Consider the following 12,856-nt stretch of genomic DNA (forward strand, 5'->3'; position numbering starts at 1 on the left):
AATTGTAGCCACAAAAACCAACAGGTTTCTACCCAGAGTCAATTTATATCTTTCGAAACACACGTTTGTAAGAAAAATAAAAACGAGTCTAATTTTCATCAAGCATAGGACATTGTTCTTGTATCGAGGGTTGCTCGAAAGTAGATCGATGACGTAGCTTGGTCCAAGTGGTTGTTTAAAAAATGGTGCTGGTTTTTCCGTAATGTTTAAGTATATATATATATATATAGTGAGACGTCAAGGTTTTGCATCGGAGGGATGGAGAGGATTTGCCAAAAGAATGCATTCTGCGGGTAAATCGCATTCGTGGATTCGCGACGCAGCCATAATACGACTTGCACTTTGCAATGTGCTTTTTCAACGACCCTTAGACGTTGGCTTCTCGCGACCACATACCATCCTCCATCCCCTGTTTAAACGAGACTCGCCACAGAGACCTATACTCGTCCAAATACTATATATATATATATATAACACTAACCATTTTCGTGCAACACCTGCCACCCATTGCACCCTCAAACTATACTCATCCTTCTCCTTTTCACTCCTCGCACACGACGGACCACCCTCGTGTTAAACACCATTTTGCCAAACACCCTGCAAATATGCCCGCACATATGCTTTTCTCAAAGGTTACCCTTGCAAAATCCTGAAAACTGCTTGTACCTGAGTACTTGGGCAAAGATTTTCTTCCACAAAAACTAATCTCCTCTCCTCAGTCACTTGTACTGCACTACTCAGAAATTTCTACTACAAACTTCCAATTTGCATTGGACTCTTTACCAAATAATCTTAAAAAAAAAACAAAGAAAAAAGAAGAGAGACCGAGGGGAATCCTTACCTTGGGAGATAAAATCACTGAAAGGGCGTTTCTACTTATACGCATAGAGAGTCTCCTCCAATTTCTTGCGAATTGTTTAAAGGTTCATCCCGTTATTTCCTGGCGTCCCGAAGTCTGAAAGCTCTAGCTCTTTTAGAGAGTACACACGCTCCGGAGAAAATTTGCAGACGTGGTTAAACCGATGGCAGAGAGGGGGGGGGGGGGGTGAGGAGGAGAGGTTGCGAAGCAAGCTACAGCCACGCAAAATTATGGGCGACGATCTGATGACGTATGGGCTCTAGCTGAAAGACAATCGGTGGAGAATCTCGGTCTAGCTTCACCGTATAAACTTTATCGCACCTACCGCCATTTCGCGAATGTGAAAATAAGCCAAGACGAATCGCTTCCCTTATATATCCATCCTCGCGAGAACCGTGGATCGCAAAGGTTTTCACTTATGACAAAAATATACACCGAGTAAAATGAGCCTGCTGCAATTTAAATGAAACCAATAACGATATACTTGGTTGTCGGAATAATTCATCATCCTATATAGGATTTTTCGTGGGAGCGACGAATCCCGAAGGACCATTCCCGAAACATCCGACGAGTGCCCGAACTCCTTCATCCGGAAGCGAAATCGCGCGCAATTAGCAAAGGGCTATAAATAATTTGACATTTGATAAGTATAGAAGCGCTTATTCCGAATTAGCGAGTGTGCTAGCATCGAAATTCCTGGCGATTATCGCGCGCCGCCGTGGAAATTACGGTGATTTTAACACAATTAAACGTGAACGTGAACTTAATTTGCTTGGAGAAATTATGCTGAAACAAGCAATGCTGTTGGACCACTGATACGAATAAACGGTCAACGCTACTGTACAGGTGTAGGTGTGGGTGTATAGGTACAGGTATATATAGTATATAGTATTGAATTCATTATTCATTCAACTCGTTCGATCACATTATTACCGGGTCTCCATGTATATATATATATATATATATAGCTAACCATTGTGCGATATGTATTTTACATTATAGCTTGTTTAATTAGTCGTAACTAATGAGAAATTCGTTGTTTCGCGGAGAAACACGCTTGATAGAATAAAGGCACTGCAGGGAAAACTAAACACTGGACATGGGTGGGATATGACGTTCTTTTCAATCAAACGTCAACGATATAACTATAAAATTACTGTTTAAATTAAGTGTTCAAACAACTTCCCCCGCTTCTGTCCAATTGCAATTTGTTAAAATTCTTCGTGTTTTTTTGCAGAAATCATATATTTTCATTTAGCAAATTAAAAATAAGAAGTTTGCGTTGATACGGCGGGTGGCAGGATAGTCACGTAAATGCTAAAAGCGGAACACTCGAAAGTTCGGTGAAAAGGCAACTCGGGTACACGCTCAGAATGTTAAGGATAATAATCTCGCGAGAAAAAAGTTTGAAGACGAAAAACGCGACGCTGGAATCTTATATAAAAATTCATCCACGTTCGCGTTGCATTTAACTTTAATATACTCGTGAAACTTTTCACGCTAGGTGAAAGGAAGAAAGGGGACAAAATCGATTTTCCGCTTGTACGCACATGTGTCTACCGGTTTGTTATTTTTCGAAAATTCGACAGAAGCGCGAAATAATTTTGCGGAACGAGTGTGTACACGTACGGGAAGAGGTCGGTAAAAATTGCGAGACGGGACGTTGGTTAAAAGTACTTGCGCGAGAATAAGGTATAAATTAAAAATGGAGAGCTAGAGGGCTTTGAACGTGTTATGGAACGTTACGTGATTATTGGTAATATTTAAAAGACGTTAATAAAACCGGCAGACTGTGCACGAGTTGGATCGATGGCTTCCGGTGACCCTAATACGCTATAGTATAATGTTAGGAAGGTTGGAGAGACTGGGACTGCGGCAACAATAGGAAGTGGATAACGCAGCACGCGAGTCCTCTTCTTGCTTTATCTTCTACTTCCCCACCCCTCCCCCTATTGCCCCCTCATATCCTCGGCTGGAGCGCATTTCTATAGTATCTCGATTATGCGCGAGGCCACTGCGGACCGGAAGTTTCGGCCAGAGGAAAAGCGCGTCGCGTTATTGTCAAGATAAAGCCATGTATTTCACTTCCGTCTGAGATTCGCAAAATTCCACCACTCAACTTTGCAAAAACCAACTGGCTAGCGTGTGTATATATAGCTACACGCAAATACGCAGAGCTTACTCCCTAACTTTGGACTAATTGCGCCACGCTACATTACGCTAATTCCATCTCAAACATAACTCTCCAAATTAATAATAAATCACACAACATCTGGTAAACTATTAATTTAGTTGAAAAAACAAGAAAAACATTCAAGAAGCTAGTGGTACAAACTGCACGTAAGCGTGCTTTTCGTAGTACATCAGGCTTTTGCAGTCGAAGGTAAATAAAAATAAGTCGAGAAAACATATAGCAGTAACGTAGCAGGGGACCAGCTGCGTTTCTACACATTTTTGGATTTTAGCAAATGTAGTAATGACGCAGTTGCAACACGTTTTCAATATTTATGGAAAAAGCACCGCGTATAGCAACTTTCGGACCAAAATCGATGCTAGAAATAAGTCAGGCTTATGCATACTGTTCCATGTTAAGTTAAATCAGAAGCAATTTGGCAAATGGTATTCATCGATAGTAACCAATGATAAGCGTGCATAGGATGCATCAGGACATGTCAACATATACTATATATATATATATAAACTATCGGTTCATCAGCCAATAAATTCCAAGTGATCAGGAACCCGCATGGCGTTTGTTGTGATGCGACAAATCGTTTCTGCATGGTGGTTGACAAATCAGTAGTTTACCAGGAGGCAGCAATACGGTTGTGGCCGAAGAACGTGGAGAAATGGACAGTGACGAGGTTGTCTGCGTATTCAGCGAATCGAGCCAATATCTCGCAGCCTCGTATAACCCACTGCGAGATTTGCGGAGTTGACACGCCATTAAGCTTGGCCAATTAACGCGCGTTCCATTCTCCACTACGATTGTGCAGTCCTCCAGTTATATCTGCCAGTTCTGAATCTCCATAACCAAATTCCCTTCGTGCAGATACCTACGTGAAAATCTGGTTATTCTCTCTTCATCTTTCTCCGTGCCTCTCCCATTATACAGCTTCTTACTGCACGAGAGACACCTTTCATCGCCCTCCCCCCTCCTCTCACACGGTAGGTGCAGACACAAATGCACGTGTAGCTCGTTATGAAAATATATCCATCCACCGAATCTCTGTCTGGCCGAAATTAATCGCTCGCTGCTATGACCACAATAAGCCGGATCGTATTTCATCCGATTCAAGTTGCAATTAGGGATTATATCCTGCTTATATTGCCCGGATAAATGGGGCGAAAATAAAAATCTGCCGCTGTTTCCGTTTTTAGCGGAAGTGCAGCTGATGGGAATTAACAGCTTAACCGGGGAGCAGTTTAGCGAAAGAGGGAAATCCGTCAAAAGGACAGCGACGCGCACGTGGGGAAATTCGAGCGAGAATATCTGCCAGAGCATTGACTGTTCTTACCGGATCCGAGACGCGAATCTGCACTCCCAGAGGATGCAGCTGAGAAGATGTTCCGTTCTCCTCTCGAGATGACATTCTGCCCGGTGCCTCTCGTGCGAATCGACCTGCAGACGCCAGAAACGCGGAAAATTGGATAATCTATCACGAGTCGGTTCGTTGATTGTTTGGCAAATGATGTTGATTTTATCGTTTCGGGGAGCTATATAGGTACACAGCTATTCTTTGGGATATCCTCGACGATACAAGCTGGATGGAGAATGTACCAGGAGGAATTTTCGAAAAATTAAATAAGACGGAATAAAGTTAGAGGAGGTTTTCTCTGCAGGACAATGCTGGGCGGGTCTTTGCATCATATTCATTCGCTATTCATATAGTTTGCCTGCGTAGAAAAGCGACATCTTATTCGGCATGCATTGTACGGGGTAGATAAATCAGTAGTATTAGACGCTTCTCCATATATTCATGGGAAAATGCCAAGTGAATCGTGCACAATGCGAACCGAAACATCTCGCACTTAGCGATTCTTGATAACTCTTTGGCTTATGGTCCCGAATTATTTTCCACGCATTACCGATAATGCAAAATCGTATCGCCCGTCGATCTCGATGCATCAGTTAGGACTATGCGAAGTATCCGTTACGCGGTAACTGGATGACGCGTCGACGACAACGTTCCTTCGACTCTCTCCTCCCAGCAAGGTTTAACGAGAGCTTGTGCTCTCGTCCTGTTTACGAAAGCTTCCCGAGCAGCGATTAGTTTTCCTTCGGGTAATTTCAAAAGCATGCAAGTAGTTTTTTTTTGTTGATGCACTAGTCAGTCGGCAAGCTTACTTTCCCAGGCGAATCTCATTGTGTGAAAATTGAAAAAGTTAAAAGCTCTTGTGCCAGGTTGCGAGGAGGAGGAGGAGGAGGCGTGGGTGGTTCGAGAAGGGGAGGGAGCGAGTCGCGCATTGTTCTGAGAGACGTTCGATTTCACGCAGAAATTCACGTGCAGCAAATCCATTTTGCTAAAAGTATGCGATTTCGTACGCTAGCGCAATCGCGTTATATATCTCTTTTTGCTGGTTTACCAAATATTTATTCTTGGAGTGTGGCTGTCGGAGACTTTGCATTGCCTTTAATATAAAATATACTTTCTATACCCTCTTTGAAATAACATTATTCAGTTCATTAGGGCCTTGATTTTTTGTCAATAAAATTTTATTGTTATCTACATACTGGTATCGCTGATGGCAGTGAATTCATAAATAATATATGGATGCTCTCTCCATTCGTTAAATTTGTAATTCCAACTGACATGATAATTTGGAGTATTTGCTATAGAAAGCCAAATAATTTCGAAACGCGAAGCCGCCATCTGAAATTCTACCTTTCTATTAAGGTATCTCTTAGTCGTTAACTGACACTATCTATACAATCTCTGTATGCGAGTATGTTTCACTGTTTACACTAATACATTACGTATAAAGAGGGCAAGTATGTATATTCGCTCGTTGTGGATCTTCATTTATGAATATTTGTATTCGTGCAGTACTAATAATGCATATACAGACTTACATACAGGGTGTCTCAAGACAAATATCGCCTAAAATTGCTCCAAGAGGGCGCAAAAATTAAAAATATTTCAAAGGAATTTAAATCAATGCGATACAATGCCTTTCAAACAATACTTTATTCTGAATTAATCAGGAATTTAGCTAATATGTTATTTGGATATTTTTAACAGTTTGTAGAAAAGAACATACGTATAGCAATTGGAGAAATTTGGAGTTTAATTGTTATAAATTCTTTAAATTTTAATTTGTAACTCTTTATAAAATAGCTGGAAATTAAACGAAAGACCTTAGTTCATATAGCTAAAAAAATGGCACAATAATAACTGTTTCGTTTGAAACACGCTAGTCCTAAATTCGGGGAATTAAAACTCGAGCAGCATATAGTGTATAAAGAGATCGTTAGAAACACGGATCCTTTAGTCACATATGTTCTTACAGTTTTGAAGTGTGCCATTTCAGATTTTATCATTATTCTTTATTTATTTCAATATATTTTATCAATTGACTGTTTAAATTTGGAAAAAAGTGCAAATTTCCATATTAATTTTCAATGAGTTGTAATTCTTGTTTGAAAAATGCGGTTTGTTTTGTATTGAGATTTAGAAAACAGTGCGCGACCTACATACCAATGTTTACTTTAAGGTCCACAAGGCCAAATAGAAAAATCCAATATGGCGTATCCAATATGGCGGCGATTATGTAAGAAAATGGTCATTTTTCGCTCTTTTCCGATATTATCAATTATTTCAAACTAGATACTGACAAATATTGTTGAAAAATAAATATTTCTATTATTGGAAAGTGTTACTTATAATTTTAAGGCCTGGAGCCAAATTAAACTAGTTTTTGTTTTCAGATTTTAACTGTTTTTAAGCAGTTTTTGTATATATTTGAAATAACGTCCAACCATGTTGTATCCACCACTTTTAATTTTGCTATTTTCAGTTCAGATTAGTAATCAGCATATACAAGAATATGTAAAATTTGAACAAGAATTATTTTTAATGATAAAATATACTAAAATCGCGCAAAAAAATAGTTAAATTTAATACAAAAAAATAAGTTTGATTTAGTTTAATGCATTTCAATTGAAAGTAACACTTTCCAACAACAGAAATACCGATTTTTGAATATTTGTCAGTATCTGCCTTAGCATAATTGCAAAATATCAGAAAAAAACGAAAAATTATCACTTTCTTACAAAATTGTAGCATCATCGAGTATGCCATATTGAATTTTTCTAATTGGCCTATACTGGACTATAAGTACACATCTATATGCAACCCGATCCTATATAGCTCTCAGTATAATACAACCCCAATATCAAACTAAAATTACAGGTGATTGAACAAATAATAGGGACTTTTCACGTTTTTCAAGATTTAAACGGTAATATTGAAGAAATACGTTGACATAAATAAAAAAAGGATGGAAAATTCTGAAAGGGCGCATTTAAAAACTATAGGAACATATGTGACAAAAAGATCCATCTATGTTTTCTATTAGTTTCACACAATAATGTTAGAAAAAAAAAATTGTGCGTTTTTGCACCGAAACAGGCTAATTTGATAGTTTATTCAGTTTTAAAATAAATTCATTAGTACTTGCAAGGTATGAAAGTCCTTGAAGATTCATCCTTTGGGCACTTTAAGGTCAAAAACACGAAACAAAAACAACACGCTGCAAGTTCTCCATTGACGCAGTTAACATTCACTGGTATTCCAATAGTTGCACGAATTCTTACGAGGATAAAAGCTTTTATTTTCATCACGCACCGCACTTCGATATTATGTGTTGCTCTTATTACAAGAGATTGTTTAATTATTAAAGTAGAGAATAGCGACTGCACGACACAAACTCGACACGCGCGGCGTGCACTGGCGATATTCGCGAGTTTTTCGCTTGTTTCACTGTATTTCAAGCGATATTTTGATGAAAAATGGGAGGAAGTGCGATAACCTGGCGAAATTATTGAGAAAAAGCGACGAAATCGCAGCCGCGGGCGAGAAAAGTGGGAAAAACCGAAAGGTCCGGTCGCCCTCGCTCGCAGTTCAGTTTTCGGATTTGAGCGAGCAGGTTCTCCCTCCTCGTTCTCCGACGCTATCTTTTTCTTCCAACATGGCGGCCGCGCGACTTTTTTCAAATCTCCAACCGCGAGCGAGGGCGACCGGACCTTTCGGTTTTTCCCACTTTTCTCGACCGCGGCTGCGATTTCGTTGCTTTTTCTCTATAATTTCGCCGGATTATCGCGCTTCCCCCCATTTTTAATCAAAATATCCCTTGAAATACAGTGAAACAAGCGAAAAACTCGCGAATATCGCCAGTGCGCGCCGCGCGTGTCGAGTTTGTGTCGTGCAGTCGCTATTCTCTACTTTAATAATTGAACAATCTCTTGTAATAAGAGCAACACATAATATCGAAGTGCGGTGCGTGATGAAAATAAAAGCTTCTATCCTCGTAAGAATTCAGTGAATGCTAACTGTCAGTGGAGAACCTGCAGTGTGGTGTTTTTGTATCGTGTTTGTGACCTTGCAGTGCCCACAAAATAAACCGTCAAGGACTTTTATACATTGTAAATTGCAATGAATTTATTTTAAAACTGAATAAACTATTAAATTAAAGTTGATTCGAATGATTATTAAAGCCTTATAATAAAAGTGTAGTATTGTCGAATCGATAGATTATAAAGTTTTGACCGATAGGTAGAATGTGCAGGTACTCATTTAATTTGATATATAGTCACAAGTAGCACTAAAGAAGACTGAAATAACTTTTGCAGGTGTTTTATTTTATCGCAATCCTTAAAAAAGCTACAGTATTATTTTTTATCGCACTATTTCTAGATTCTATATGTTATTTTTCAGAAAAAAAAACAAATTCTTTACGAGCTAAAAATTTCAAGTTTGAACGAGACATATCTTGTAACGGCATGGGTAAACTCTTCTAATAAGGATAATTTCAGGCGAGCCTTTCATTTTCAATAATTGAGTCGTGGATTTACTCGCAGAAGGCAGGAAATCATCCGAAAGCTTCCGGAATTTCTGTGTTAAAAAAATTAACCCATTTCTTTAGAATAGTCCTGCATGGTTCCTTCATTTTTGTAACATCGTATTTTTACAAAAAATTAATTTAAGGAAAAATAATATCCGCTGCAAAATTTCATTAGCATCATCAATGTTTACAGAGTATAAAATAATGTACTTTTGGAGAGAATATGCGGTAAAAAGATTTAAGAAGATGGAACTTTTCCGACACCCTTGCGTTGATTAATTTTGCCGCAGAATAAATTTTTAATCAGTCTTTCGGCGAGGTTTTCAAGTTGATCTGTCCACAGGGCTGAGCTAGATCGATTAACCACAGCAGCGGAGCGCCACATCTCGTTTCGCGGCTTTTTACCACAAACCGTAACTGTGTTACTTGTCACCTAGCTATCGTAGCCGCGGAGTGTTTGGCTTATTGTCAATAGGATCAAAAATTCAATGGAATTATTATACAATCAAATATGTTGCGTACATTTCTCTTGTCTCATTACTGTAGAAAATATATCAATTAAATTATGCAATATTACCACTATTTGGAAAAAGTACATATAGATATTCTTATATCTTAATAATGGGCTAGTGATAATTGTAATGTGGTTCAGAATAAAATTAAAGTCGTTTAAAATTAATATTTACATATATTATAAAATTTGGGTTATTATAAAAATACAGCTCCCTTGTCTCCATTCGATACATTTTTAATTTATTATCTCCATTTGTTGTATGTGCATTTGATTGAATACATATAGGCATCTTCTAGCTATCGTATAGTTTAGTTTTATATCTTTCTGAATAGAGACATAAGCTATAGACTGTGTGTCACACATGCTAGTAGACCCAGTGTAAGCTTGAAAATAATATATGCTCAGGTAGATATAATAGTTGGCAAACAGTGTCGATCCAGATGAATAAATTTGATAAATGATTTATCATAGTTACGAAATATTATTAACTAAATTGGTACAAATTCGAATGGTGCAGTGAATGCTGCGAAATTATAAAAAAAAAAAAGAGTTTCGTCAGAAAAAGAAATATCGGCTCGAATAACTAGGTCAACGGTACAACTGCAGATGATGAAATGAAATAATGGGACGTTATAAGAATAATTGTCTACAAAAATATCACCGCTAAAAACTCGTTTTCAAGAAAATTTCGTGAAATTTCAATGCAGTTGTACTGAAAGCGTGTTATAAGAAACATTTCATGTTTCTCAAATGAAAAGTCTTACTATTTCGAAATACGAGTTTACGTACGCTTTGCTTGGTGACTCCATTTACTTTCTTGGAGTGGATGAAAAATTTACAAAAAATCAGATTCAGGAGGGCAAACGGCGTAGTTTGAATAGAGCGGACGAGGAGAAAGAGAAATGTCACAGGTGCCAAGCCGAGACACAAAATTCACCCCGTCTCTTGTGTACGAAGGGGAATCATGCAATTTTTATAACGATATTCTCATCCTCGAGTCTTGACGTACGTACACATATATTTCTATATGCTTTGGTCCTGTCTTACTGTACACCATTCGTATATATAGAGAGAAGTTTGGAAGCTCATATTTTAATATTGCAAGAGAGAAATAAGACGCCTCGAGTGATAAATCCAATTTTATTAAGTCAATACGAGAGAAGAGAAAAAAAGAAAGCAGTGCAGGTATGTATATAGTGCACATGTAGATGAAGAAAAATGCGAAGCACTGATCATTTTTGCGTGGATATTTTATGGAGCTGGGAAGCGCGAGACTCATGGGCGGTGAATTAATGGCAATTAGAGTTAACTAATGGAGGATTGTCGGGGCTTCTGGAGTATCTGTCGCGAGAGGGGAGGATGTGTCCGAAGACGAAACCCCGGAAGGTAGGAAATCCTTCTTCGACAAGCGGCTCTGGTAATTCTTGGCTCGACGCCGCACACGGTCCCTGACGGTGAGCTTATTGGCCCTGTCAGCGCCTCGTTACTCGTAACACGTTACACGCTCCAACTACGAATCATGCTCGGCTTTACCTTCTTACTAATTAGCTACGGACACCAAAAACTTGAAATTTCTCACCCCTCGATATCTACTTAACAGTATCCCCATCATGCAACACAGTCCCCAATTCCCTCCTCCTCCTCCTCCTTCTGCAGCATAAATGAGCTGGCGTATATATAATAAAATCTCCAATTTACCACTGATGAGAGAAATGCTTCCGTGTCTATCCAACGAAAACCCGGAGAATAAAATTCCAAGCGCGTTTTGTTATTATATACCAACAATTATTTAACGTAAATAAATTCTTATCATTAGAGCCTATATGAAACCTGATAATTTTAGAGGTTGCATATACGTGGGATTCGACTTGGATGAAATTTATCTTTGCTCCAATATATTTTTAAAACTATTTGCATAATTACGAGAATTATTCAAACGAGGCAAAAATAGACTCGCGGGCTAAGAAAATTAACATTTATTTTGCCTCTTTTTATTCGTACAGTGGATATTCTCTCCTTGTTCGATTTCGTTGCGGAATGTATTGTGTGCCGAAGGCTGGTACCGAAGATTACCCGAAATTGTTGCATAAAGTCTAAAGGATTTCTCAAGATTCAGAGACTTTCAAACGTAGCGAGACTCGTAGGATCCGTTAAAAGCGTCGAATCACGCAACGGGTGTTCGAGAAATCCGCAGGGAATTTCTTAATTCGACCAGACCTCCCTCCTACCATAAACTCGGCTGTCTGAACTTGAAGTTGAAATAGCGGTATTAAATTATCATCGGGCTTCCTCGCGATAGAGCAGCTTCGTGATTTATACGGTTTATGACAGAGAGAGAGAGAGAGAGAGAGAGAGAGAGAGAGAGAGAGCTCGGCGGCAATCTTTCTCGAGATAAATCGAAGACGCGCGTTAGACGAAATACTTTTATGTTGCGTGAAGAAAATTTCCAAGATGCCTCATCGAAGAATCGCTTTCGCTCGCTTTGCTGAGCGCCTTCCACGATTGAACACCACTCGTAAGATTACTTTTTTATACGTCATTCTTGTCACTGTTATTCCAAGAAGAGTGAATAACTTACCCTTCCCCTTTTCGATCAGTCCTGCGAAATCGTCAACGCTTCATCTTAAATCCATTTCAAGCCTGTAAAATAAAATATATAGGTCAAAATGTGGAAAAAAGTCTGATCAACGGTATAATTATTGTATTGCAAAATGAAACAAATGAGTGATGAGTTTTTGGCAGTGGCCTTTGTATATATATGAAGAGGTGACTGCAAGAATGTTGAGTAGTGGATCTCTGGAGTTATACATCTATAGGGGAGAGAGAGAGAGAGAGAGAGAGAGAGAGAGAGAGAGAGAGAGAGAGCAAAGTTCCTTATCGCAATCGAGCGTGCAATTACGGTACAAAGGTTAGGCGACGGCCAATCATCTCAGGCAGATGTTAAGCGAGCTGCGCTCTCCTTTGTTTCTGGCGTCGAAGGAGATTCTCATTGTTTCCTCGCTTTCAGCGCGCGTAACCATCCAAGTACAAACAACGCAAGGCAGCCAGGAGCAGGTATACAGTACCGAGCGGGAGGCGCCGGAATTGGGAGAGTCGCCCACGTGTACAAATAACCTCTTCCATCCTTATAATACGTATGCATTGGTAATAACGCACGTAAGGTCGAAATCGTCTTACAAATTTATCACGTTTAATTCTTTTACGAGCACATGAGCCGGGCTATGACCCGGTGTGAATTATTATTGTAAAAAGGGACTCTGCGTGGCTATGTGTGTGTGTAACTGTTTTGTTGGGGAACAAGGTTATCGAATTACGAAAGGCTTGTATAGGGATCGAAGGACAAGAGGATCGTGCAAAAGCCGAGGGCCACGATTGGGAAAACCCAATCGGGCTACAAAGGGCCGCGTATCTCGCCTATC

General features: G+C 39.2%; 1 protein-coding gene across 1 annotated transcript in view; it reads right to left on the reverse strand.

Annotated features, from left to right (window-relative positions):
• kek5 (kekkon 5) overlaps positions 1-12,856 on the reverse strand; it is a 212,023-nt gene that overhangs the window by 40,570 nt on the left and 158,597 nt on the right. The window contains exon 6 of the mRNA XM_066736709.1: positions 12,016-12,077. The gene's annotated coding sequence lies outside the window, so the exon portion shown is untranslated. The remainder of the gene's footprint in view (positions 1-12,015; positions 12,078-12,856) is intronic.

Source organism: Prorops nasuta, unplaced genomic scaffold, assembly GCF_024137725.1.
Source record: "Prorops nasuta isolate Cenicafe-Biocafe unplaced genomic scaffold, Cenicafe_Pnas_1.2 PNAS00015, whole genome shotgun sequence".
Lineage (NCBI taxonomy): Eukaryota > Metazoa > Arthropoda > Insecta > Hymenoptera > Bethylidae > Prorops > Prorops nasuta.